Genomic DNA, 7363 nt, shown 5'->3' on the forward strand with positions numbered 1-7363 from the left:
TAAAGTTTCGAAGTTATGCTTGTTTTGCCTTCCTGTGTTAGTTGATTATTGTTCCCATAAGTTGTTTGCTCACAAAATCCCTATGCATAGGAAGTGGGTTAGACTTAAATGTACTAGTCATATTCTTCATGATGTTCTCTTTATGTTTCAATTCTTATCTTTTATGTGAGCATCATTGAAATCATCATGCCTAGCTAGGGCCGTTAAATGTTAGCGCTTGTTGGGAGGCAACCCAATTTTATTTCTATTCCTTGCGTTTTTTCATGTTTAGTAATAAATAATTCATCTAGCCTCTGTTTATATGTGGTTTTATGTTTTAATTAGTGTTTGTGCCAAGTAGAACCTTTGGGAAGACTTGGGTGAACTCTTTGTGATCTTGCTTTAAAAAACAGAAACTTTAGCGCTCACGAGATTAGCTGCCATGTTTTACTGGAGAGTGATTTTAGGTTGATTCTTTTTGCATATGATTAATAGACAAATTACTCATGTACACAAATTTAGTTCAGAATTTTTGGAGTTAGATAAGTATTCTAATGATACATATTACTACAGACTGTTCTGTTTTTGACAGATTCTGTTTTCTATGTGTTGTTTGCTTATTTTGATGAATCTATGAGTAGTATCGGACGGTATGAACCATAGAGAAGTTGGAATACAGTAGATATTACACCAATATAAATAATGAATGAGTTAATTACAGTACCTTAAAGTGGTGGTTTTATTTTCTTATACTAATGGAGCTTTACGAGTTTTGTGTTGAGTTTTGTGTTGTGAAGTTTTCAAGTTTTGGGTAAAGATTCGATGGGCTATGGAATAAGGAGTGGCAAGAGGATAAGCTTGGGGATGCCCAAGGCACCCCAAGGTAATATTCAAGGACAAGCAAGAGCCTAAGCTTGGGGATGCCCCGGAAGGCATCCCCTCTTTCGTCTTTGTTCATCGGTAACTTTACTTGGAGCTATATTTTTATTCACCACATGATATGTGTTTTGCTTGGAGCATAATTTTATTTGTAGTACTTTCTTTCTGTTATTTATAATAATTTTTTGCATCTGTATTTTCAATAAAAATGTCAAGGATAGCCTTTACCATGCTTATTTTGCAAGTATACATGTTGCTGTTTCAAAACAGAAAGTTTACCGCTGTTGAAAAAATTCCCTAGAAAAGTCAGAGAGTGATATAATGTTGAATATTTTTGCATAATGAGCTCTGATAAATCTTCTACAGCATAGTATTTTTCTTATAACTTTTGGAGTTAGGTAAGTATGATGAATCTTGCATTCTTTACATCTTGGGAACGATACTACATAAAGGATGGTTATCTTATGAGAGCTAACAAACTTTGCATTCCCGAGTCTTCTCTTCGTTTGCTACTTTCGCAAGAGGCTCATGGAGGCGAACTTATGGGACACTTTGGACGCGACAAGACGTTCGCCACGCTCTCCAAGAATTACTATTGGCCCAAGATGTTCCGTGATGTCTCATGCTTCACCAACCGTTGCTCTACATGTCGCAAAGCTAAGTCTAAAGCTCAATCCCATGGTCTTTGCATGCCACTTCCTATTCCTTATCAACCTTGGGAAGACATTACTATGGATTTTGTACTTGGTTTGCCTAGAACTCAAAATGGCAAGGATTCCGTCTTTGTTGTTGTGGACAGATTTTCTAAGATGGCACATTTCATTCCTTGCAACAAGATAGACGATGCTTCACATATTGCCAATCTCTTTTGTAGGGACATCTTGCGACTTCATGGATTTCCAAAGACAATTGTCTCGGATCGTGACGTCAAGTTCTTGAGTAACCTTTTGAAGACCCTATGCGCCAAGCTCGGCTTCAAGCTATTGTTCTCTTCGGCATACCATCCTCAAACCGATGGCCAAACGGAGGTGACGAACCGTACACTCTCGACTCTACTTCGCGTGTTGATCAAGAAGAACATCAAGGAGTGGGAGGAGTGTCTACCCATCACCGAGTATGCCTACAACTGTGCAAGACATTCGACAACCAGCAAGTCCCCCTTCGAGATCGTCTACGGCTTGGACCTGTTGTCCCCATTGGACATTCTACCTCTTCCTATACAAGAGCGCACCAACCTCGACGCAAGTGCTCGTGCAAGCTACATCAAGAAGATGCATGAAGATACAAGACACACCATCGAGCGCCAAGTACAACGACTAGCGACCAAGCTCAACATCAAGAAGCAACCCATGGTACTCAACATTGGTGATCTAGTGTGGCTACATCTTCGCAAGGACCGCTTCCCCAACGAACGCAAGTCCAAGCTTCTCCCTCGCGCCGACGGACCTTTTAAGGTTCTAGCACGCTACAACGACAATGCCTACAAGATCGACCTACCACGAGACAAGTACAATCTGAGCGACACCTTCAACGTCAAGGACCTCGCACCTTACCATGGAGATGCACCTTTTGATCCGAGGTCGGATCTCTCCCAAGGGGGGGGGGGAGATGATGCGGAGCATCCCTCACTCATCCCCATGGATGTGCCTACATCTCCCTCAACACCTCTTGGACCCATGACACGAGCCCGAGCTAAGGCCATTGAAGATAAGGTGAACTCGCTCCTCTCCTAACTTCCTATTCCTACCCTCGAGACATGGCTACTACCTCATTCAGAAACTCTGTGTGTTATCAGGTGCCTGGAGGCGAGCCATGGAACATCGACACCCAAGAGCCAAGACGGCAAGGACCCTAAGCATGATGGACAAGAAGAAGAGCTGCCACGGAAGCTACAGGCGTCGGACGACCGATAGTGTCCGGACGTCCGACGAGTCCCAGGACACGGACGACCGGACCCCTGCGGACGTCCGGTACTTCGTCACCCGAACCAATTCTACGGACGTCCGGAGCTGACCGGACGACCGGACGACAAGCACCGGAGTCGAAACTACGGACGACCGACAGCCTCCGGACGTCCGGACCCTCCTGAAGCCCCGGACAACCGACCCTCTACGGACGACCGACACGCCCACGACAGAGCTGAATCTACGGACGTCCGAACGCGTCCGGACGACCGGACCGTCCCGAGCCTCCGGATGTCCGACGCCTTCTGGACGTCCGACTCCTGAGTAACTAAACCTGCGGGCTGGAGCCCTTGTATCCCTTTGCTTTGACTTCCATTTGCACTAAGATTATAAATAGGACGCCCCCATCTCCTTTTACGGTTAGCATTGATTTAGCTCAAGTTAGAGATAGAGCTTCGCTCATCCACCGGATCTCCTCCTCGTGAGAGACCGCGGCCTCCTCGGAGAAGATCCTATCGGATTCAAGACCCCCTCGTGGGAAGATCCCCTCGTGGATATCAAGACCTCCTCACGGAGAAGAATGGTTCCTTTGTATCCTTACCTTTGTTGATTGTGAATCATATGTTACTCTATGTTGTCGGTGATCTAGCACTCGTGTGATTGATTCTATGTTGGTTTAGTTATTCTCTCTCTCTCGTTTTCCCCGTGATTTCCTCGTGTTCTTCCGCGTGTTCTTCGTGTTTCCCCGTAGGATCCACTCCAAACGTGAAAGATCATCACCCTAGGGTTCTGCCCTACACCACCTTAGGTCATCCACTTGAGGGAAATTTGCTACTGTCCTACAAACCTCTGCACTTGGAGGCCCAACAACGTCTACAAGAAGAAGGTTGTGTAGTAGACATCAAACCTCGGTTGGGGGGGCGCATTCATAGCTTAGGATTCCCTTCGTGCCGACATGAGGGGGGGGGTGATACGTCTCCAACGTATCTATAATTTTTGATTGCTCCATGCTACTTTATTTACTGTTTTGGGCAATATTGGGATTTATTATCCACTTTTATATTATTTTTGGGACTAACCTATTAACCGGAGGCCCAGCCCAGATTTGCTGTTTTATGCCTATTTCAGTGTTTCGAGGAAAAGGAATATCAGACGGAGTCAAAACCTAACGAAATCAACTGGAGAAGTTATTTTTGGAAGGAAAGCCACCCGATGGACTTGGAGTGCACGTCAGGAGATATGGGAGGTGCTCACGAGGGTGGGGGACGCCCCCTGGCATGCCCCCTGCCTCTTGGGACCCCTGTAGCTCCACCAATGCACCCCCTGCACCCATATATACCTACGTACCCAAGAAATTCCAGAACAGAACCTAGATCAGGAGTTCCGCTGCTGCAAGCCTCTGTAGCCACCAAAAACCAATCGGGACCCTATTCCGGCACCCTGCCGGAGGGGGATCCCATCACCGGAGGCCATCTTCATCATCCCGGTGCTATCCATGACGAGGAGGGAGTAGTTCACCCTTGGGGCTGAGGGTATGTACCAGTAGCTATGTGTTTGATCACTCTCTCTTGTGTTCTCTCTCGTGTTCCCTCTATGGCACGATCTTGATGTACCTCGAGCTTTGCTATTGTAGTTGGATCTTATGATGTTTCTCCCCCTCTACTCTCTTGTGATGAATTGAGTTTCCCCTTTGAAGTTATCTTATCGGATTGAGTCCTTTATGAGAACACTTGATGTATGTCTTGAGATCAACTTGATGTATGTTTTGGTAATCAACTTGCGGGTTTTGTGACATTGGGAACCTATGCATAGGGGTTGGCACACGTTCTTGACTCTCCGGTAGTAGCTTTGGGGCACTCTTTGAAGTACTTTTATGTTGGTTGGATGAATATGAGATTGTGTGACGCATATCGTATAATCATGCCCACGGATACTTGAGGTGACAATGGAGTATCTAGGTGACATTAGGGTTTTGGTTGATTTGTGTCTTAAGGAGTTATTCTAGTATGAACTCTATGATGGATTGAGCGGAAAGAATAGCTTTATGTTATTTTACTACGAACTCTTGAATAGATAGAACAGAAAGGATAACTTTGAGGTGGTTTCGTACCCTACCATAATCTCTACATTTGTTCTCCGCTATTAGTGGCTTTGGAGTGACTCTTTGTTGCATGTTGAGGACTTGTTATATGATCTATCTATGTTATTATTGTTGAGAGAACTTGCACTAGCGAAAGTATGAACCCTAGGCCTTGTTTCCTATCATTGCAATACCGTTTACGCTCACTTTTATCGCTCGTAACGTTGCTGTTTTTATTATTTCAGATTAAAAATACCTTTATCTACCATCTATTTTGCACTTGTATCTTCATCTCTTCGCCGAACTAGTGCACCTATACAATTTACCATTGTATTGGGTGTGTTGGGGACACAAGAGACTCTTTGTTATTTGGTTGCAGGGTTGTTTGAGAGAGACCATCTTCATCCTACGCCTCCTCCCGATTAATAAACCTTAGGTCATCCACTTGAGGGAAATTTTCTACTGTCCTACAAACCTGTGCACTTGCAGGCCCAACAACGTCTACAAGAAGAAGGTTGTGTAGTAGACATCAAGCTCTTTTCTGGCGTCGTTGCCGGGGAGGCTAGGTAAAAGGTACTCACACTCCGTCACTAAGCTCTTTTCTGGCGAGGTGAGTGCTTGAAGGTATATCTTTAGATCTTGCAATCAAATCTTTTTGTTTCTTGTTTTAGCACTAGTCTAGTTTATAAAAGAAAATTACAAAAAAATGGAGTTAAGTTTGTCTCATACGCTTCTTCTTTTTAATATCTTTCGTGAGTATGATGGGAAGGAAAATTGTGCTCAAGTGCTAGAAGAAGAATTACATAGAATGCTTGGCATAAAATATGTGAATGATGAGCATGATTGCAATGTTGTTAGTATGAATTCCTTGAATATCCATGATGCTAATGATATGCAAAGCCACAAGCTTGGGGAAGCTATGTTTGATGAATATGATATTTTTAGTCCCCCAAGTTTTGATGAGAAAATTTACTATGATGAAATCATGCCTCCTATCTATGATGATTATTGTCATGACACGTATGCTTTAAAGAGTAATGATAACCATGAAACTTGTCATCTTGATCTTAATTTTCAATCACATGATAGTTATTTTGTTGAGTTTGCTCCCACTACTATTCATGAGAATAAATTTGCTTATATCGAGAACAGTAAATTTTCTATGCTAGTAGATCATGAAAAGAATGTTTTAGGTGCTGGTTATATTATCGAATTCATTCATGATGCTACTGAAAATTATTATGAGAGAGGAACATATGCTTGTAGGAATTGCAATAATGTCAAGTTTTCCTCTCTATGTGCTTAAAATCATGAATTATGCTTGTTGTGCCATCCAATGCTAGTTGATTATTGTTCCCGTAAGTTGTTTGCTCACAAAATCCCTATGCATAGGAAGTGGGTTAGACTTAAATGTGCTTGTCATATGCTTCATGATGCTCTCTTTATGTTTCAATTCCTATCTTTTATGTGAGCATCATTGTCATCATCATGCCTAGCTAGAAAGGCATTAAAGAAAAGCGCTTGTTGGGAGACAACCCAATATTTAACTTTACTGTTTTTGTGTGTCCACATGATTATGCTACTGTAGTAATCATGTTTAATAGCTTTTGTTTCAATAAAGTGCCAAGTAGAACCTTTGGGAAGACTTGGGTGAAGTTTATGTGATCTTGCTGTAGAAAACAGAAACTTTAGCGCTCACAAGAATGGCTGCCATTGTTTACTGGAGAGTGATTTTAGGTTGATTCTTTTTGCAGATGATTAATAGACATATTTCTCAGGTCCAGAAAGTTATTTCATAATTTTTGGGATTACAGAAATATACGTTTGATACAGATTACTACAGACTGTTCTGTTTTTAACAGATTCTATTTTCATTGTGTTGTTTGCTTATTTTGATGCATCTATGGCTAGTATTAAGTGGTATGAACCATAGAGAAGTTAGAATACAGTAAATATTACAACAATATGAATTTAGAATGAGTTCATTACAGTACCTAAGTGGTGGTTTTATTTTCTTTTACTAACGGAGCTTACGAGTTTTGTTTTGAGTTTTGTGTGGTTGAAGTTTTCAAGTTTTGGGTAAAGATTCAATGGATTATGGAATAAGGAGTGGAAAGAGCCTAAGCTCGGGGATGCCCAAGGCACCCCAAGGTAATATTCAAGGACAACCAAGCAACTAAGCTTGGGGATGCCCCGGAAGGCATCCCCTCTTTCGTCTTCGTTCATCGGTAACTTTACTTGGAGCTATATTTTTATTCGCCACATGATATGTGTTTTGCTTGGAGCGTCATTTTATTTTGCTAGTTTTTTCTTGCTGTTAGTTAGAATAATGTTTTGCATCTTTAGTTTCAATAAAAAAGTCAAGGATAGCCTTTGCCATGCTTATTTTGCTAGTTTGCGTGTTGCTGTTTGAAAACAGAAAGTTTACCGCTGTTGCAAAAATTCCCTAGAAAAGTCAGAACATGGTATAATGTTGAATCTTTTTTCATATTAAGATATGATAAATTTATTACAGTGGGAA

The sequence above is a fragment of the Triticum dicoccoides genome, chromosome 7B (assembly GCF_002162155.2).
Source record: "Triticum dicoccoides isolate Atlit2015 ecotype Zavitan chromosome 7B, WEW_v2.0, whole genome shotgun sequence".
NCBI classification, from domain to species: Eukaryota; Viridiplantae; Streptophyta; class Magnoliopsida; order Poales; family Poaceae; genus Triticum; species Triticum dicoccoides.